Genomic DNA, 22,907 nt, shown 5'->3' with positions numbered 1-22,907 from the left:
ATAAAATCTGCTTGTAAGTCATTATTTCAGCCTGTCGTCAGCTAGAAATGAGAAGCTGCTAACTAAGGAGGGCGGGGCTTAGCAAAGGGTCAATTGTGATTAAAAAATTGAAAATGGTAATGAAAAGAATAAAAAAGACATATCCTTATAGGTAAACTAAGGCAGAGGGGTGTGAATAGCCAAATAGCTGCCATGTACCTATTCTTGCTCTGCTGCAAATAGAAATATTACTTTTTGTAGTAAGTTAGAGCACTTTGTCTCAAAATCTGAGAGCTCTAACACAAAAACTTCAGCTAGTGCAAAAAGGTTCCAAACGTCCCAGCACTCCCCTACTTAATGCTCCTCAAATTCTTCAATTATTCTGAGTAGGACAGTTATTTATTCTAATTATTTGTATTTTAATGGAGGCCAATGAATAGAACTCAAAACTCCTTGTGTTTCTTTACGCAGCGACAATCATAGTTGTTGTTGATAGCATCCAAGATACATAAAAAAAGTGACAATATAGTTAATATGACCGCATATTTATACACGTACTAACTTTATTATTGCATGTATAAATTTAAAAAAGGTCAGAAAGACCATTGTGGCCATTCTAGTGCTAAACTGCACTAAAACACAAAATACATGAGTAAATGTATATTATATATTTTATGATTTTAAAATAAAAATAAAAGAGTCGAAATTAAATCCAAAATCAGACTTAGCCAACAATAGCTGTAATGCCAGCTATATACTGAATTCCCATCTCAGAAGACTTGATCCAGCACATTTTCAGCTATATGTCAGTCCAGCTAGCCCGAGGCTAACCTGCAGCTGCACACAGAATGACCATTTGTTTGAGGTTTCCTCTGCCCAGAAACACATTAAAGCTGGTCAGTAGTTCCCTCAGGGCGCTGAGCTTTGTTAGATCCTATCCTTCCAACCACAGTATATACCCTCAACTCAGCCAATCATCAGGACTAACATTGTATCACCTGTCATCAAGGAATCACAACGCCCATCTTTATGTAAGGAGTGAAGCTGAGACATCTTTTGTGTGTTTAAGGAGAGTGAGAAAGGTCATGAGACTACAACTCAGCCTCGAATAGATATAAATGTTTGAAGAGCAAACAGCACAGCCGAGGCTTTACTTCAGGGGGAAAGTGAAGAACCTGCTATCCACTTGAATTAAGGCATACAGCACACCCCAGGCAGTGCTGTTACTGTCATCTGTCACTTACATTTTTCTTTCTAAAAGGCAGCTCACAGAGGCTAAGTGGGACACAAGTGGCTCTGTGAGAAATGGTGAAATATAGGCCAATCCTATTTTAGGAGATTCTGCAAGAAAAATTAAAAATCTAAAATGTTTTGGGGAAACAGATGGAGCAGTCACAAAGTCTACAATTCATTTACATTACATCTACACAAACTGACAGAGGTGGGAAGTAAGTACAAATACTTTGATTTTTCAGGTATCTGTTCTTTACTTAACACAAATAGCTGTACTTTCTACTCCATTTAACTACTACTACTACATTTTATTGTACTTATTTTACTTCCATTTTTATAACACGCTTCTTTGTCATTTTTGTGTAATGTTTTTAGGCAGATGCTATTTTCACACAGGTGTCAATCGTTAATAATGCTATTTGCACCTGGGGAGGAATGGCTAATGTAGCTATTTACACCCAGGTCAGGTATATGACCTAGCATGAGTGACATGACGTCTCTGTGGGTCAGACTTGTGTCTCTGTACTCTCAGACACATTTTGCATAAATGATTTACAGCAGTGTTTCTCATCTTTCTTATAAAACCCAAAACTTATTCCACACTGTGATGCGCGTTATGAAAGTTTGGTGGTGCAACGTCAGTTCTTTCTGTTTTCAGTGCCGTATGTTTTGAGGAAATAAAGAGGAGAGACAAGAGAGGGAGGGGGGAGCGCTTGTTTTGTGTGATTGCGGCAGCAGGCATCCAGTGAGAGCGGTGCAGGCAGAGGCAGGAGGAGAGTGAAAACAGAAGCTCCCTGATGCCAAAAATGAAACTTACGCATCCTAATGAGATGTATCGATACACTTGTGCTGCATCGACTTTTGTCCAATTCACGTTCAGCTTTTTACCGATACAGGCCATCTGAACTGATGCACCCGTATCTTACACATTAAAGTTCGATGCATCAGATGCATGAGTGAATTGATAATAAGCCAATTCTCCCAAAAAGCATTTTGTTGTCCTTTTATTTACAGTTTATGTTCTATTCTATTATGTCTATGCTAGGTTTGGTGACATCAAAGTTGTTATCTTCACTTTTAAACAACCACCAGGGTGGGGACTATTTGCATATTCATGAATCCTTGAATACTAAACGAAGCAAGGTGTGGAGCTTTATGTAAGCCATTTTAATAAGGTCTTTGAACTTATTAAACAACAAAAAAACACAGGAACAATGTATTACTTCTTGCAGCACATTTTATATTGTTTAAAACATGAGTGGAGGTGGACTTTAACCTAACATAACGTCAACTTCAGTGTTAATGTTACTTTCATAATTGCTACATACCCTAAAAATATCAAAATGTAAAGTAACTTGTACTATGAGTAATTTATTAACCAGGTATTTTACTTACTTACTTACTTTAGTAGTTAATTTTCACTGTTACCCGGCTCATTTTTTATTAGAGAAATTGGACTTAGAGAACAGATTTGCAGTGTTCTTGCCACCATTGCTGGAAAGTTTCCTCCATCTATTTAACATTAAGCAGTCCAGTCTGGAATTACAAAGTGAATTCATTTGCTTGTGTTGTGCCTGAAATCCTGGTTAGCAGGGCCCTCGAGCTCTACACACCTGCTTTTCTCATCATTGGCTTCAGTTCCTCTCGATGTTGTAATTAGGTGGAGACATGGTTCAGGCCAGAGGGAGCTGGATAATGCAGATGTTGGAGGTGGGGGTTGCACATTCCTAGAGGTTAGGGGAAAATGAATACAGGTGTAGTCCCTGGGCTAATTCTCCTTATTCATGCATTTCTTTCCCTCTGTGCAGCAAGAGGGGGATAAGAATGTGAGGACGGCTTGGAGTGGTGTGCTAGTTTAAAATGCCAAAGGTTAAACTGTCTTTAAATGTACTGTATATAATTAATCCTGGTAAGAACATTTGAGATCTCAAGAAAAATATGGTGTGTTTGCCAGAAACATTAACCATTATATCTGATGGTCTTAGAAATAATCAGAGAAGTTCTTTTTATTCTCTCAACAAAATTTCTGTCTGCATGGGTTGTTTCAGGACCACAGAATTTATTATCACTCCTTTGCAAAGATGACATTTTGCATGTTCCAGCAACTTAAAGTGTACAGTTACTGAAATCCCATTTTCCCTAAGCAGATCAGGATAATCCTCAGCTGAGATGACAGAATAAGTAAGTCTGGACATGGATAGATGGATATAATCTTCTTATGCTGCAGCACAATAGCAGGGAATGGAAGTTCCATAGCTGACCAATCACCTGAACTGACCTCCATCACAGCGCTTAACAAGATGTGGGATCAGACATCTTCACCTTCTCAGCGGCACCGAGGTAGATAGCATCAGAGAGAACCGACGGGATGTCACAGCATATTTTAACCGCATCATGGAATGAACAGCTGGTTTATTACACTGGTTCTTTTTTGGGGTAAGTGTAAAAATAAACAACATTCTCACACAGTCTGTTGTCTTCTGATGCAATTTGTTTCTGCGCACAGGAGGGAAAAACTAGTTTTTGAGTCTATGATTAACCTGGCATTTAGTGCCTCTTCATTCAGCTAAAATTCAGCTACTCAGTAGAGTGCAGGTCCCTGCCAGGCAACAGGTGGTGAAGCACCTACTGCAATGCCACCACAACTGCCAGATGCAACCAGCAGAGATTTGCAAACTTTTGAATGAAGTATTTTATGTAATATAGACTCAGTTTTATTAATGCATCAATTTTATGCATTTGTTCCCAACCTGGGGTCCCCATTTCAAGCTTCTCCAGCACCCTCTTTACCACTTTATCCAAAATCCAAATGCTTTACAAACCTTGAAAGCACTATATTAAAGTTAAAGTGTTTTCAAGGTTTTCCAGCACCTGTATGAATGCTGTGAGTTATACAAAAGTCTATGTTCGGGCTGAGGGGGGGGGGCTCAGCTTTCCTTAGATACAAATAGGGGGAGCTCCAAAGAAAAAGGTTGTGAACCACTAGACTAGTGCATATTGTGACCATGCAGTGGGTTTGCATAAACTGCATAAACTTTATAAGGAAACAATAAATGAGACAATTAACTGTAAATATTGTTATTTATTTAGAACATTACAAGCAGCCAGGCTTCATAACAATATAATGTAGATTAAGCAGCCCTGTCTCCTAGAAATTACATTCATATACAACCCATTTGCAACAACAATCCATTTTTGAGGGAAATATTATGCTGAATGTTTATATTACTATAATGACAAAATGTTATAATTAATGTACTTGGCAAGTAGCAAAATACTGACCGTATCAGTAAAAATGTTTTTGTTGATCTTTCCCTAATCCTACCCAAAGTGTTTTTATTACCTAAACCTACTTGAATTGATGATATTTTCTTACCGTAACTAAAACGCTTTTGTTGCAGGAGTCTGGACGTGAATCCGGGGCTGTGATGTTAAAGTCCAGCACATTGTACGCCCACCATCTAACCACCGACCAGCCACTTCCCTGCGAATCCAGTGCGTTATTTAGTAAATGTGATGTTTCAAAGAATCACTGAGTGAACATAATCCAGGTAAAGTAATTATGAAAACGACTTGAAAAATTAGTTTGTACATACATTTCCTGATGCACACACTTGGACACATCATCAGTGTTGTATCCTGGAGTCACTGGGTGTCTTACAACAGACACCCTCGTCCAGGTGAACTGGCTGAGGTTGATCAAATCTCGGCCTACGTCCAAGTGGCTTACTACTGACCCTACAGGTCACCCCTCTTCAGCCAGAGCTCTCTGGACGCTCTCTCTATCACCTCCACGTCGTTAGTAACGGCTCCTCTCTTGCTTTCTCCCACAATGCCCAGGATTCTATAGGCCTTACTGAAGGAATGACTTGCAAACCCTCTGCTGCCCACCTCCACTGTCATGCACCTGAGGTCCTCCACCTGTTCCTGCTGCAGTCTTCCACCTGCTCCTGGTACCTCCCCCTCTTCCTCTCCTGCACCTCCTCCATCCTCTCTTCCCATGGCAAAAAAACAAAATTAAAAGAATACAATTTAATTTATAGAAGATGGGGTTGAGAAATCTACATTTTTGGAGAAACTGACAAAAGTTGAAAGTCTGAATAATTTACACTTGATGTGCCTGTCAAAGTCTCTTGCAAGTCTCAGAGAAAATTGTGGCTATTTAGAAATTTGATGTTTTGGCATAGAGCTGATTAGATTCCTGCTGCAACAGAATATATTCCCAACAAGCAACCACTATCATGTTCAAGTTTTATTAAAAAAATGGTCTCGCTATAAAGAAATGGCTACTATGGGGACCAGCACCATCACACATAGTTATATCCAATTTATGCCATTCTAAAACAACTTAGCAACCCCAGAATGTAAAAATATTCAAATACACCATTTTTAGAACAAAACTGCATGGTTTTGGCTAAGGCTGCTGATGTAACTGTGGCACAAACTTCTACACACATGTACTCTACCAAACGCATGATCCCCTCCAGGGTTATTCCTGGTGGGGATAAAGATTTTTATAAAAGACAAGACACCCTTATGATTTTGGAGATTTCTGTAATGCTATCGACTCACGATCTACAGGTGGAGTAGAGTTTTTTCTCCTCTTCAAAAAAGCCTGAAATGAACCTGAGCATCAGTGGTGGGATAGAAGTCTGATTTTCTACCAACAGCCAAAAATATAGCGGCTTTTCCTGTCATGTGGGTGCCTGGCACACCACTGAAGATGTTAGTCACTGGGAGATACGAGCTGTATAAAGTCCCCTCCAAACACCGCTGCAAAAAAATAAAAATAACAAAATACCACAGCAACATGTGTGGCGTAGTGGTTTCCCATCATGCTTACCTTATCTCCATCACATACAGAATACATCAGTGTTCACTTGGAAGCAAAACAGAGTCGATATAATTGAATTTTCTGATTTTTTTTTAGAGATCGACTGTGATTTCCACTTGAGCCGCTGAGTCCAGCAGTTGGCAGGCATGGGAGTCCACAGCACCTGTCATCTGTGAGGAGTCAAAAACTATTTAATTGTGTGCTGCTGTGGGCACCATTATACATAGAGGAAGCAAAAATAAGCTTCACTTCAAATGTGAAAGTGTACTCATTTGACCTGCCAGAGAAGCACTGCAGCGCTCCACTAACAATGTTTACAGTGATAATGGTGGCAGATGTGCCACGCAAAATTTATGATATTGGATACAGTGGGTCTTTGATTTCAGAGAGAAGTAAGCAAAGTCAGGTCTCTGATTTCCAGCTTTCAAGTACTGCAACTATCACAAGTAGATTTTATTAGGTGCAGCCAAGGGCTGATATTCCATTTCATTGTTGGGGGGGGAACAATAAACAGAAAGTTGTTTCCAGTTGTTCTCTGTGTTGCCTAATGACACCAATTATAACACATTCCCATTAGCAAGTGATTTTTTTCTTATTAAGATGTGTTTTGCTATGAAGTCTACAAAGCTATGAAGCCTGCAAGAAACTAACTTAATATTTTAACATAATATTTGTTAAAGTTGTCTTTTTTAAGATTTAGATCTTCATTTTTAACCAATGTTATGAACAAAATCAGAGCATAACAGCCTGTTCTGCATGCATTAAGAAAAGTAAGAACATATCCATCTCTACATTGTCTGTAACCTCTTATTTTGACGGGTTGTGAGGGGCTGAAGACTGTTCCAGCTGACACTGGACATTGGGCGAGAGGCGGAGTACACCTTGGACAAGTTGCCAGTTCATTGCAGGGCTGACACACAGAGACAAACAACCGCTCACTCTCACATTCACACCTATGGGCAATTTAGTTACCAATTATGCTGCGTGTCTTTGGACCGTGGGAGGAAGAACCTGGAGAGAACCCATGCAGACACAAGGAGAACATGCAAACTCCGCACAGAAAGGTCCTGCCACAGCCCCCAAGCTGGCTGGGGGATTCAAACTCCAAGCTTTCTTGCTGTAATGCGACAGTGCTAACCACTGCACCACTGTGCCACCCAAGTTATATTACATATTTAGAACCTAATTACATAGTGTAAGTTTATCTTAAATATTATACTGTTGTAATATTACTGTTACCATCTACAAAACAAAGTATCTTAGTATGAAAATCAACATTTTTAATTTAACCAAGTATCCTGTATCATTTCTCTGACATTTGTAACAAAGAAAACTGCATGAAAAGTGGTGAAAAATTGAATTTGGATAGACCTCCTGCCTCTAGAGACATACATGCATTAGGAGACACCCCTTACCAATATGGCGGCCTGCATTTACGCACAAGGGTCGAGGAAATGGAGCAAACAAAGTGCAGCCTGTGATCTTGTTTTATTCTATAGAGTGGGAGAAATCAAGAAAAAGGTCTGACACGTGCATTGTTTTAAGTTTGTAGTTACTTACTGGAGGTCAGCCACCACACACTTCCAGAGATGCTGCATGGCTGATTTGTGGGGAAGGCGGGCTGTGGATCAAACCATTGAGTAGCAGATGAGGGGAAGGTACAATCTTTCTAGACCTTTGTTAACTTTTGGGGTCTACAAAAATTGGCCACAGTGAACTGCAAACCTGATTTGCCTTTTTTAATGCTGGCAAAATTCAATACTTTTAAGTGAAATATTACAATTTTAATATTTACTTTCACTTAAATGAATTTTTTCAATACTTTTTTTTTAAATACAATGTTTTGAGTTTCTAAAATTTAAACCTTTAAGTTCATCTAAAGATGAAAAGTAAATTATCTTCACAAAAGATCAGTAGTTGGTAAAACTTTTTCAAAACTTAATTTGAGTTGGGCTCAAAACTCAAAAATCTATTACAGTCTGTTGCCCTGATATTTTGAGTTTTCTCAACTTGTTTGTTACAGTGTATTTCTCCTCATTTCTTACAGATTTTCACACATCATTTTCATTTTCATTGTCACAAACTGTGTCTGACATTGTACAGTGTGTATAGTGTCCTTTACTGAAAGACTACTGTGTCCACACAGTTACACCAAACCGTACTTCCTAAGAAGAACTCCTGTTTCTTGAGGGAATTTTTAAAGGAAAGGGGCATTTTGTAAAATTCTGCCGAGTCAATTTTCTTTTAGGGACAGGAGCAAAAAATAAATTAATGAAAGAAAACTGATGAATATTGGTTAATGCGAGAGATTTACGTAAGTTCACGCTAGAGGGACAAATTATTCTGTTTTCTTGCCTGAGAATTAAAAGCATTCTGCATAAAAAAAAGGTGTTGCTGTGTGATTATTTTTTGTTATTTGCATTCTTTAAAAGTCAGCAGAATACAGGAAACAAAGTCTGTCACTCATTTTTTTTTTATATAGAAATTCTCCCTATTTTTGAGGTCTCAGGGTTGTCAAGTATGCAACACACACACCACTCTCCCCGTTCAAACGTTATTCCCCACAGCCATCATACCTCATTGCCGCTCATCAATACGAGCACCTTTACGTGGATCATAATTAGCCTGAAGCTGTGGAGCCAGGGCCTGTTCACACACGTGTTTTGTGCTATATGCTGTTATAGGTAAAAGAGGTATTGGGAATTTATCACAAGTCGCAGGACTTTCTGCAACTGAATGAGGCCTTCACCATGACATGAGACATAAACTGCCTTTTACAGCTCATTAAAAATCTTCATTAAAAACTAAGTGATGTGCCAATCTCACAGTAATAACAGGCGTGACGGCACAATCTTGAGCAACTTAAGAGAAGGTTGCTGGAGTGTCAACTTACCAGATTTGATCAAATTTAATAAAGAGCTCAGAGCTGCTAATATTAGCCTCTGATATGCAAAGGCCACAGCTTGGTTACTACAAGGTGAACATGCTAACATGTTTCAGGCTTCATATCATTCTACTATTGTCTACTGTACATATTGCATTAGTATGTGGCATAAAATATCCTCAAATACTCTTTTTTTCATAAGCTTTCACATCCCTAATGTGCAATTAGCTTGTGCAATATATTATATACTTACATTTTCTACTGTTAAGTCAATCATCTGGGCAATATGTATTTTTCAAACTCTAAATCATTGCTGTGAAATCTTTGCTCCTTGTATTCTGTGCAGTCCAGTCTGCCTCTCTCTGCAGTCTGCCTTTACAAGGCGACACTTTTTACATTATTTTTCTCTTAATTATAATGTTATATACCCATATATATGTCCATTTAGCCAAACATATCTGTATAAGTGAAAGGTTTATATGGTGTATATATTCTTGAGTGTATAGTTTTGACAAATTAAGTACTTTATATTTTAGATTTTTTAATTCTTTTGTACGTATATCTTTTCATTTTATCTTTTATAATTTATCTATTATCACTCACCCCTTTTTTCTACCTGTACTTTTTGAGTTGCTGTAAATTGTGAATTTCTCTGGTAAAGTATCAATAAAATGTATCTTGTTCAGAGTGGGTACCATGCCCTTCATTCCACTGCTTACACTTTTCCATGTGTTTTTTGGTTTTGGGAAAGCTTGGTAAATAAAAATACCCATCAAATTCTATAAAGGTGCTCTCTGAATAACTTGTACCACAACCTGATGCACTTCAGCATGTGGAAAAAGCATGACAGACCTGCCTTAGTTACAGTTGCTAGGTTATGATTGAACAATCACTGTCTTTTATTTGGTTAAATTAGGATTTAAGTAAACTAAATAGCACGTCTTGCTTTGACTCTATTAATAGCCTTCAGGCTCTTTTCTGGATGACTGAAGGTGAATCACTGTACTTTACCTTTTTGCTACAGTAGGCGATTGTTGGAGCTGTGTAATTGTCCTCCCTGTACGTCCATGCCTGATGGAAACTGGGTGTAGCCATTTTTGGAAAATTAGCCTCAGCAGAGACAGGCCGAGGAGCTAATATGGGCTGAGGGCCAGATGCTGTTGCATCAATAAATTGAATAGTCGCTGTCAATACCAACAGCTGTGGATGTGTGTGTGTGTTTGTAGTGTAGGGAAGGTTCCTTGTTTAGCACTAAAAGCCAAATCAGTTGTAGCTTGGACTGCCAGCACAGATGTCAGCTTCCTTTGTGCGATTCATTTAATCCTTTTTCATTCTATTGACAACCCGTTCAGTGTTCTCTCTGTGGGCAGGCAATTGGAAATTTTTTGTTATTACCAGGAGTTAATGTTGTGGTTTCATGCATTTTTCATGATGTCAAAGACTCTGGAGAAAACATTTATTTTTCTTCACATTGCCAATTTTTCATCCTTTCACCGCACGCCTGCTTTGGTACGTTTTATCAAAGGAATAACAGAGTGGCGAAAAATTGTCCAACGCCCTGTGACGTCGGACCACGCGCGCTTTCCTTGATACCTTGAACGCGTTTCACAGCTCATCAGTGGATCTGTGAAAGAGAAAGATGACTCCAATGCATTTGTGATGATCCTTGGAAGCGCCGCTCAGTCGCCCTGCAATCTGAAAGGTAATAGTCTTGTCATACACACACATCCACAAGGCTGAACTCGCTCAACAGCCTACCAATCAATTGTGTATAATGCCTCCAGAATAATCCAATTGGCTCAAGGACCCTTGATGATCCTGAAGATAAAGGAGGATAATGCCTTTCCAGTTCCCCCGTCTCCGCCGCCCTTGGGTGCTGTGTTCCTCTTTGACCGAGTAGCTGTCACACCGAGCCCTCCAAGCATAATCATTAGTGTGTTATTATTTATTATTATTCATTAACCTGCGGTCAGCAGTCGGGCAGATAAACAGGAGAAGTGACTGTCCTCTCTAATGAGAGCAATAACTCTGGTTAAATGAGATGATTCTGTCACCGCGTGATGTGAGGGAGGAATTCATTTGTAAGACGGGGAAAGTTGAGTCACACTTTTCACGTGGGAATCGATACCTGTGAGTTGTGAGCTGTCATCACAAGCATCTTGGCAGAAACCCCCGACCTGAGGCCTCTAGTTTTGACCATAATCGTATATTATTTTCAGTGATAGAGACGGTTTCAGGTCTGACACTGACTGAGTAAGGCCTAATGCAACAATTTATAGTCGCTGTGATAGAATACGTTTCAGGTTAGAATGCCTTCCTTCATGTTGAAGGACAGGTTGGTTTATAATACTCATCAGTCATTTATAAAATAGCTAGAAACCAATGGAGTGAGCTTGTTTTGTGCCTCAATTTGTGATATCGCATAATTAATTTCCACTAACGCAGAGTTTGGAAAATCTTTGTGGTTGCCAAGTCCACCATTCACTCAGTATCAAGTCATGGGATTTGTCATTTGCCATTGTCTGTTTTTGGAAAAGCAAGTGATGTATGTATCTGTGTTGCTGATCAAAGAAAAACACCTCTGGTTATATTTTAAGCAATATAGACCGCTCTGCAAGAAGTAATAGATTGTGTCTGATATGTTTTTATTGTAAAATAAGTTCAAATACCTTGTTAAAATGGCTTACACACAACTCCACACCTTGCCTTCATTTAGTATTCAAGGAGTCATGAATGTGCAAATAACGCCCACCCTCTAAACACCCCCCAACTCCCATCCCTACCCCTAAGTAGCTGCACCCAGCTTCTAATCTGTTTTTCTAGCCTGCACAGTAACTAGCTAAATGCAGCTTCTCCTGTGAGCTGGGCATCGCCAATAATGATATGTATAGCGCCACCCCCTCGATTAACAGTTTTGGTGCCTTCGGTTTATGATGTCATATACCAAGCCTGACTGAATCCATTTGTTCAAGGCAAGGAATGCTCAGACAAGATATTCCGTCAATTGCTGTTTTCACTGTGAAGTAGTAGGGGACGCTGTAGCGCATCATCTGACAAAAATTTGTGACTCTAAGATGAAGGGAACCATTAAAATTGAGCAGCAGCAGAAGAAGAAGATGGTGTTATCCAGCATGAAAACATGGTGCTCAGCTGAAGATTCACGGCTCAGAAAGCATCATGATCTGGCAATAAAGCCAAGCCACAGTGTGGGGCTGCACACGCCAAAGCTCCCAGACCTCCACAATAGTCGAGGCGCCTGGAAGTCACACCGCAGCCGGGTCAGGGAGCGCCGCAATCGGGCCTCGGAGCCCAGGCACGGAGCAAGGCTGCTCGCACTGCAGTCCCTGGACCTCCAGAGCAACCGTGATACCACTGGTCCGGGCCTCTCAGACAGTGTTTCAGGTGGTGGGGACGGGACAAAAAGACACCTGATGTTAACCACACTGGTGACAGTGATGTCACACACACAATATGAAGTAATAAAAAACAAAACAAAAATAACAACATGAAGTCGATATTCTGCTTAAAAATATATCACAAAATCAACAATCAAGAGCTTATAAAAAAGAATGAATTAAGCTAGAACAAAACAGATTTTTGAGTCTGAAACTAGAAGATTTATTTATAGAACTGAATATTCTGTGGGTGTTGGAAAATCAATGAATTTTGTCAAAAATGTTGGTGTTGGCTGGCTCCACTTCCCACGTTACCCCATGTTCTTTACAAGTTTGTTTTCACCCAAGGGTGGTTGCTCTAACAACAGGAGAGTGACATAAACAAAACCTTCAAAAAGCGTTGCGTTCATGTGTTGTCGGCTTCTATTGAAGTTCAATCTTAGAAATAATTTATTACGAGCTACAACTCGATGTTTTCTTTCTTCGTGTTTTTAGTTTTTATTTCTGTAACAATTTACAGCAATCCATAAACGTGTCTATCTCATCCATGCTTGTTGCCATGTCTGTTTGTCTGGATGTTATGAAGAAGGTGACACTTTCATTTTTAAACCTGCATACAAAGCTCTGATTGGCCCAACGGTTTCTGACATTGATGTGTCCAACACCATACATACTAGATTTACTGTTTAAAATCTGAGATATGGGCAGTGATTCAGAGGCCTGGAATCAAACTGGAGTGATTGTCTGGTGTGGCAAGAGATCCAAAACATCAAGTTCAGTTTTATATCACAAAAGCTCTACAAGAGCAAGTTACAGATCAGCTTGTTTGTAAGTAAAAGGTTGTTGCTCCAATCCTGAAACTATCAGGATAAACACTGGCTGAGCAGTGAAAGATTAGCTCTTGTCCAAATCACTGAGGTCAAGGTGAGGCACCCTCGAGAAGGCCCCGAACTCCCAACCAGTCCAGCGAAGCTGCTCAGTGGATACCAGATCAGATTGTAGTTATACTGGGCAGCTTCCAGGTGAGGAGCTGTAACTGTGAGACTGTCCCTGTAAAAGAAATATCTGCTCTCTGTGCATCTATCCTGGGTAAATAAATGTTAAAAGAAACTAAAGTTGTTGCTGCTTTAGTCAAACCAATCCAATCAAAGTCTTACTCCACCCTGACAGGTTTTGATCTCAGGCAATTACAGCCAGCTCTTTTCCTTCCTTAGCTTACATCTGAGCAACCTTGTCAACAGCTCTGGGTGGAAATCCCTGCTGGATTTTCAAGTTATTGACTTAAACTATATGATTCCGTGCCCAGAGGAGCCGCTGTGCAGAGTCTACATGTGGCAAACTGCTTTGTTTCTACTCGTGTTTGCAGCAAATTATCTGTGTCTGTTTGTCTGTTGGCAGGTCTCATTTTAGATAATCCCCAGTTGATGCTCCTGTGCCTCTAGATGTTTGTGATGTAATCTCATATTGCACCTGTTATATTAAGTTTGTTAGTGTTGCTGTAAAGGCCCGGTCTGTCATTTTTTGACTGCACAATTTATTTTGGAAGTACACCCAAATAAAAATGTGAGACCTAAAAATGTACTGATCTTCAAACAAATCTGATGGAATTTCTTAACAAGAGAAGACATTACATGTTAATTAATTAGCTTTAGGGATGCCGGTAGCCCTTTGGACAGAGCCAGGATAGCTGTTTCCCTGTTTTCAATCTTTATGCTAAGCTAAGCTAACCGATTCCTGGCCCAAGCTAACAAACAGATATCAGAGAGGTATCGTTCTCGTCATCTATACAGAGGAGTATTAGGGTCAGACATAAGTGGGAAAAAGTTTCTTTTAAGTTATGTATTTCAAGATCTAAGTCAAAGAAATGTATTCTCAAAACTATTTCAACTCTGTGTTCTTTCAACTTTAGTCTCAACAGTTTGACTTTATTAGCAATACCGTTCAACTTTAATCCCGAAATTTCAACTTTATTCTTAACATTTCAGCTTTATTTTTAACATTTCACCTTAATTCTCAACATGTCAACTTCGTTCTTTGCTTTTCAACTTTATTTTTGACATTTTGATTTTATTTTTGACATTTCAGCTTCATTTGTGACATTTGAACTTTATTCTCAATATTCATAATAATTCAACACATTTTAACTTTAGCCTCAATGTTTTGACTTTATTCTCCACATGTCAACTTTATTCTTGACCTTTTTACCTTGTTTTCAACATTTTGACTTTATTCTTGACAGTCTTGACATCTTCATTCCTCCACCCTCCTCATTTTTTCCTTATGCCTGGCCCTAATACTCCACACATCCACTGCATACATCTAATTCTTAACTTTCTGTTTAATGACGTGTCATCAAAATTAGACGCCACGCCAGGGACACGCCATTGACGAAAACTCAAACGCTTGGAACTTTACATCGCACTGACCCAATTTGAAGTCAGTCTGAATAATCCTCTTGGAGAAGTTCTTTAAAGTTGGAGACTTGGAAAATGAAAATGCACAGTAAATTCAAAATGGTTTGGACTTCCTGTTGGTTTTAGTGTATGGTTTCAGGAGGCTTTTTTTTTATATACATCTATGATGGAGCCATTTGCAAGACCAAGACCAAGAAATTTTGACCAGCTTTTTGAGTCGCCCAAGGACCTTGTTTTTGTGATTAAAGATGGCAAATAATATTAATCATCAGGAAAACAATAGGGTCCTTGCAGCAGTTGGTGCTTGGGCCCGAAATACACAACTAACTGTGAGTGTTTCTCAGTGAAAAGATATTTGGATGTTTTGTTTGTGGTGGCTATGATTACATTTGAATTTTCAGTAGCTATGGTATCATCATATTCATGCTGAAATGCCATTTTCTTACAATGGTATACACATCCATCGTATATTGTCTGTGTTTGTGTTCATACAGTACTACACTTACTGCATCTAGCTGTGACTTCCTGATTTTATGGCCTGTATAGATGATTCACTGAGTTTTGAACACTTCCAGTGTTCAAAAACTCTTGTTTCACGCTTGTTTTACCATGAAAAGAGGAATTTAATGCAGATGATTTCTTCATTTTGGAAGCATCTTCGCTATTCACGGCTGATTCTCATCAGTGTTGTGCTCAGCTCCATGATAATCTTCCAACCACGGCACTGGCTGACTGAATTACAATAACATGTCACTTGAGCTGATTTAAGATTTAGACACACCATAAAGAGCCCATGTGTGCTTTCACCTCTTTAGATCTCAGCATACATCAAATGATTGGAACATGCAATTAACACAGAATGACACAGACATCTCTTTCAAGTATTCTCTAAATCGTATTCATAATGAGTACTTTTCATTGCGGTAAGGCAGTAACCACATGGGGTACTTCAGCACACTACATAGCCTTTAACAATGAGTTATGTTTTGTTTAATATGTTAATCCATGTTTGGTTAAATATAAATGTGGCGACACGTGTGTTCATGAAATAATCAGATGCAAAATCTGGTGTAACAGATGCTGTAAATAAGATCTATATTCAGAGCACAGAATTGCATTAATAAACCATAATCAATTATTTAATGGAATTATTTTAATAACAGGAATTGTGACGCACATTAGGCCTCATACAAGAACATTTTCATATTCTATCACACCTAAAACTCTTCATTTTTTTCTGTGAAGTTCATTAAAGACAGAGCAAATGGTTTAACATGATCTTAGATGCTAAAAGAAAAAAATAGCGCTGCTAACTAACTATTTTTCTTGATTTTGATAACATATTTAAATTCATTCAGATTAACATTAGAAGAGCCAGATTTTCATAACTACAAGAAGCATAACCATAAGCAATCATTTTGACCTTTGACTTCCAAACTCTGTTATCTTTCATGATAAATACCAGACAAAGAGATTAATGCATTTATTCTGCTAGTTTATCTTCATAAAAAACAAAATAACACCAAAATGTAAATTTTGTAGTAGTAAACTGTAATGATTGCATATATTCATAGCAGTATTTTTCTGTAGGATAATCATCAGAATTTCAATTATCAATTATTAAATGAATCTAAAGTTACACAATTACAGAGCAAGAAGCAGTTAAATGTATTTTACAAGATTATAAACATATTATTTTAACATTAATAATAACAATTTTCCACCTGGAACCTTCACAAAAAATAATCATAGCCTATGGGAAAAAGCTGGAAATGAGTAGAAAAATAAAACCAAAAAAAAAAAAAAGCAAACATTGCTATTTGTAATAAGTAAGGGCTCTTTGTTTCAAAATTTGAGAGCTTTAACACAAAAGTTCAGTCAGTTAAAAAATTTTATACTTTGTTTTTAATTGAGTATAATTAATTAATTATTTGTATTTTAATGTTGGGAAACTGGAAATTTAGACCACTTGTGAAGTTTTATTGACAGAGACAATGATAGTTGCTAAGCAACTAAGATGCATCACCAAAAGTAAGAATAGCAATGAACAGTGTGACCACCTATGGCTAAAACAGGCAAAAATGTTGATATTAGAGATGTTCTGATAACACTTTTTTCCAGTTTCTGAACTTTGTGTATCAGCCAATACCTGGATATGTGTGTGTTAAAAATAAATAAATTAATATAATTTTTTTTTTAACAGCTTTATACTATGAACCCTATATGATGTGATATTGCTTTCATTGTTGTATGGCCTGGTTCAAGTTAAGACCTTCTGTAAAAAATACTGCACAAATACATACAGAGAATGAATGCCATAGAACATGACTTTGCCATCCTGGGGCAAAAAATGGTGTGTGGGACACTGCTGGGAAGTTGCAGGGTCCCGTTTTGGCTTTAATAAGATACGTGGTATCAGATTGGTGCATAGACTTGTGTACTCACTGATACCACATTTTAGAAAGTATCAGACATCCATCTTTAATTTCAACCCACACGTTTTGAATACTGCAATTTCTTTTTTGTGTACCACCTCCTGCATTTTGCACAAAATTATCTTTGGTATAAACGTTAGTTCGTCATGGTTCTCTTGACTGGGTGCTGTCAGATTAGTTCAAACAAAGGTGAATTAAGTGTCCAAATGTCAGATTCAGGAAATTAAAGGAAACAAATTGATAGAAGGCACATTTAAATAACATGCATCAAGTATTTTGAAGTAAAAAAGCTCAAGTCCGAGTGAAGTCACAAAGTCAAAGCCAAGTCCTTTTTGATTTTGTTAAGTGGAGTCTAAAATCATGTAATTTGCAACTCGAGTCTGACTCTAGTCCAGTCATGACACTCGAATCCCCACCTCTGGAGGCAGACTCGGTGCATGACTTTAATGTAAACGTTCCCTTGAATCACTCATAAGTCCCACCTGAGAACGAAACTCTCTATGAGTGATTCCTTCCTGAGGCCCAATTTATTGTCTAATGAAGACTTTTTCCACGGCAGACATTTTGACTTGTCATAGTGGGAAAAACAGGTGTTACTGATAATATTAATTATGTTTCTGATCTATTCAGGCGTCCCAGTGTGTCATGACAGTGTGTGTGACAAGTGAGCCAGCATGCACAGACCCAGGACCCCGAAACTGAAGCAGCTAAATGACATTCAACCATGATTAATTTGATTATTTCCACCTGTGCTTTCCTACTGTGACATGTCAAAATGTCCCCAGTGAATCAACATTATATATATATATATATATATATATATATATATATATATATATATACACACACACACACATATATAGCTGTTTAAACATGTTTGTTATAAAAAGCAAGGTGTGTGCTTTTCATGCAAAGTGTATTTGTTATCACTTGTTTGTCTGCTGCAGGAGAATTGGCTCCTCTCTCTCCCACCACTGATTTCAAAGGTGTTACATCTGATCTGTTATTTTTTTTGGAGGGGGGGTTGTTGTTTTTCCTCCAAGCTCATTATACGCCCATTATCTATTTTACAGAGGTAATTTGGGTCCTTATTCTAACCAGTTTGAAAATAGGCAACAGGGTAGTGCATCCAAATTGTGTGTCCGTGTCATTGGCATAGCCAAGCAGAATGCCATAATTGGGTAACGTGTTTCTAATGCCTCTAATGAACTCTGCTCATTTGCATGCCGTTCTGAGCCTGATATGCCAAGTAATTATCATTTATACACACCATGAAAATTAATGCACAGTAACTAATCTGCAGCTATGATGTGTAAAATTATTGCACAATATTTGCGTCAGCTCTGAAACCAAAGCCCAAACAGCAACAATGGCAGAGCAATCACAACACTTAGACAAAACTGAAACGCCATCAGTCATGTCTCTTTTTTTTTTTTTGAGTATCAAGGACGCACACAAGTGCGGGCGATGAAGTCGTTTTTGGATTGGAAGCCGCAACATGATAATGAAAGCCTTGCTTCATTGTGCACCGCTGTCAGTCAGGTTACTGAACTGAGACCTGAGGGTGCAAAACTGGTAGGACGGATAAACACAGAATCATAATGTGTCTGTGTGTTGAGTTTCAAATGTCACAACGCATGCAGCTTTTTCAGATGACAAAAACAGTGTCACTATCCCAAAATAGAGCATCTGTTCCCGGAAAGTATCCATTTTTAACACCAGTGGAATGTGAACTCTGCCAGCACCTCCAGCTTCCCATTGTGCGGCACACAAACGCGTGATCCTTTCCACTGCGGTGACTGATGATCAATGACACTATCTTCAGACTCTCGGCCCAGCTCTGGATGGCACATGAAAAATAACTGTAACATAGCCTTGTGTATTTCTAAATGACCTTTTTCTTTTGCCGCTGATGCCACGAACACCTGGGCTCACACAACCTTGAAATTTAGACAGATGGTGACCAAATTTACCACTATTTTGTCCTTTTCTCTGAAAAAAAAGAAGACCCAAAGACTGGCGCACAGCTAGCAGCCCCTAGCCCTGCAGCATTTGATTAAACCCTGTGAAAATTAGCTATCTACTGTTAAATTTACTAATCTTCTCTTGTAGAGCTAATAAATTGAAATTGTGTCCTGAAAGTGACAGTGGAGTGATTCAAATCAAGAGGTTTTATGGCCTAAAGAGCAAAATTTAAGCAGCAATTTTCACTGCAATGTCCCAGTTAGAGTTTGATATATGTTGTGGCCAAGTTTTTGCCTGATGGAAGCACAAGAGGGAAAGTTATTAGATAAGAGTAGAGTAAACTTTATTGTTCCCAAGGCTACATTTATCTTGGGCACAGTGCTACAGTTGACATCAGTCACATAAAAACCTCACAAAGACATGAGAAGTGTTTCACATGATGCTGGACAGTTGCATCACATGACATCATCTTAAAACACGAAAAAGACATAGGAAATGTCAGCAATCGTCTACTGGACACCAGTGTAATTCACAAAAAGTTTCATGACAGTCTAGTGGGACTTGTGCCATGATGTCGCTCTGCAAGGTGTTGATCATGGATCTTGGTACACGTCGACATTCAAGCCACATGGAATCCAAGTGGCGGGGACTAACAGTCAACAGCTTCATCATTTTCATTGTGGATTAAAGTGTTGTGCATCTGTGTAAGAAGCAAAAAGCGTGACATAGGTTAGACTGCCGATGCCCCCCACAGCCTCAAAGGTGATGTGAGTGATTCTGGACAAAGATGGTTGATTCCCAGATCGTCAGTACTAATTCTTTGGGTTGGTGGCCAGTACACCAACCCATGAACAATCTCTCTCAATAATCATTAACTGCACCTTCAGCCTAAGGGGCTTATACAGTAACGTCATCCCGAAGAAATCTACATCAGGTCACTTCAGATACTTTGACCAAAATTTGATTGTTCGGATTTGAATATATGACACTACTGGGAAGCTACAGACTGATGTAAAAAGCCTTGAAGAGACAAAAATAATGGACCTGCCCTGTAAATATACCACTTGTTGTGCCAAACTTGGTTGCTGATTCTTGGAGATGCCATCACCAAGGTTTGATGTGTTTGCATAACTGCCTTCCCCTCCAAAAAAAATGACAGAAACAATAATTTTAGAAAATTGCTAAACGCAACCTATGTTTATGATCAAGGTACAAATGGTTCCTTCAGTTAGAAACTGGAAGTCAGAATTTCCTGTTATAAATTTCATCTGGAATGCACCCTTTATTTCGGAAAGTTGGAGGGGCCTCGCCATCCTGACTTCAAACTCCAGGACTGGCTCTGCTCTGCACATCAGCAGTAGTTAAAGCTGTTTATTAACACTTCTGCCTTCTGTACGTCATTAAATTAGTCACAGTAGTGTCCATTATTGAGCACAAACACTTTTTTTTCCAACCTGTTGTCTGGGAACATGGTCAACTCGGGTGTAATGTCATTCCCAGCTCTGACTTTCAACCTTTGAAGTAAATCAGAATGCACCATAAGCCCTCTAGTCCTGTTAGGACTCTTGTTATTAGAAACAACAGGAGTAAACAGTATGATTTTGCTGTCGAGCAACAAAATGAACAAGAGGACAGAAGAAAATGTCATACAGGACCTGGAGAACCATCGCAAACAACTCATTCTCTCCTATCCACAATCCCCTATCAGCAGGACAAACTTGGTTGGAAGTGTGTACTTACTTAAGCTTGACAAGCCTTCAGGGGTGTAACTTGTCAACAAGGGACCTCCAAAATTCCTGTTTGTTAGCATACCAGGTGTATCACAGTCTCTTGATGTCTGCCTTGAGATCCCATCGCCAGGTGTTCTTTGGCAGGCCACTTTTCATCATCCCTTGAGGGTTCCCTGTGAAAGCTTGTCTGGTGGTGTTTGACACTGGTTTCATAGTGTGTGCCTCATCCATCACCATCTTCCTATTGCAGTTTTGTCTGCTACTATTAGTTTTGTGTCCTCGTCCTCAGATTGTCATTGCTTATCTTGATGTTAGCGATTCTTTACAGGGAGTTTTTGTTTGTTGCTGTATCTCTAAGCTTAAAAAGACTGTCCTTTCCTTGCCTGTTCTTGCTTTACATTTGCATCTATACCTCCCTGTTGGTCAATGATTGTCCCCAATTAGGTAAAAGACTCTATAGGTATGGTGCCTTCAGGTGTGATTAAAATAAACCAAAACTGACTGAGGGTAGGAATCGGGAAGTGGACTGCTGTCCACTGCTGGCTCATCCATCCACTCTAATTTGCTCTCTTTGTGGCCACAACATCACAATATTTCCTTTTTTGCTGATGATAGACAAGAGTTATTATTCCCATGGCTGCTACAATGCAAACACATGTTGTGTACAACTAATGCTGCCATTTTTCTTGGGAGGACAGTCTCCTTTATTCCCACCAGTCCTGAATTGCTTAGGAGAGTGATTGAAGGTGCTTTCACACCTTAAAGTCCAAACCAAGGTCTGAACCAATGTTCATGTTTTTGTGCTAGTACATTACATACATGATGCAGTTACACTGCAATTATGAGAGCTCACAAAAGTACTAAAAGACTAACCATGACATATACATGTCCTGTCGTCATCACTTATATGATACTAGCTATTGATTGGTTTGTAGACGGAACTGATCGGTTTGTAGACAGGCGGGCATCTTTCTTCCTTGGAAAGTGTCTGAATTTTTGTATATTTCTTCCAACTTACTTTTTATAAAGTTGCCAGATGTTTCCACACTAGACACATACTGCACCATGGTTCGGTTTGATCCTGACTGAGACCACCTCTTTCAGTCAGCCCAAGGTTCACTGGGAGGTTTTATAACTGTAATTTTTGTTCAGATCAAACTGGAAGGTCCGTAAATCGGGACCAAACAAGGTAGGAGTGAGAGAAGCCTTAGTTTGTATACCTAATATCTACAGCCAATTAAAATAGCCATCTATGACAATTCACGGCAGTAGCATCTCATTTCTTGGCAACTGCAAGTAAAAGTTCAAGGAGAGTTGTACAAAAAAACTAGAGCTGTAGTTCTTTCATAATTAATACAAGAAACATATGCAGATACATATACATATATACATATACATACATATATACACATATACATGGCCAGGAAATAATTCAGAAGTGCATTTTTTGAATTTCCATCAGGTTGACTGCAGCAAGACGATGGTGATAATATGGTTGATATCTTCACATTAAAAGTTCAACATCTGGACAGTGTCAACTGTCAACTTTTACTGTGTTTGTGCACAAAGCAAAAAAACAAAACACAGAGTCCTACTCCATTCGTCAAGCCAGAGTCTTGTGTGTTGCGTCCCATCAGCTTGCAGAGTGATGGACAGTCCCCAAACCCCCTGCAGCTCAGCCAGCCCACTCTGCCTCGCCTCACCCTCCCAGCCTGGCGCCGTCCAAGAGCAGCCCCAAGTCTAATAGTAGTCTAATAGACTAACTCCACAATTCAGTGATTCACAGTTCTCAGTCTTTTCACGTTTTAACAGCTATTTTCTAACATGAATTATATGTTTAGAAGAAAAACTCATTTTTCCTTCACACAAACTTTAATCAACCATGTAACTGTTAATGATACTGTTTTAAAAATGATAAAACATATCAGTGATTAGTACGTGTCATTTTTTACAAACATCTGAACAGCTACAGATATGATAGCATTTAAGTATGTCTTAAACATTCTCAGCTCCATGAACTATCATCATGAATAACTTT

Source organism: Lutjanus erythropterus, chromosome 18 (assembly GCF_056507025.1).
Source record: "Lutjanus erythropterus isolate fLutEry1 chromosome 18, fLutEry1.hap2, whole genome shotgun sequence".
NCBI classification, from domain to species: domain Eukaryota; kingdom Metazoa; phylum Chordata; class Actinopteri; order Lutjaniformes; family Lutjanidae; genus Lutjanus; species Lutjanus erythropterus.
Note: the sequence above shows the minus strand (reverse complement) of the source record.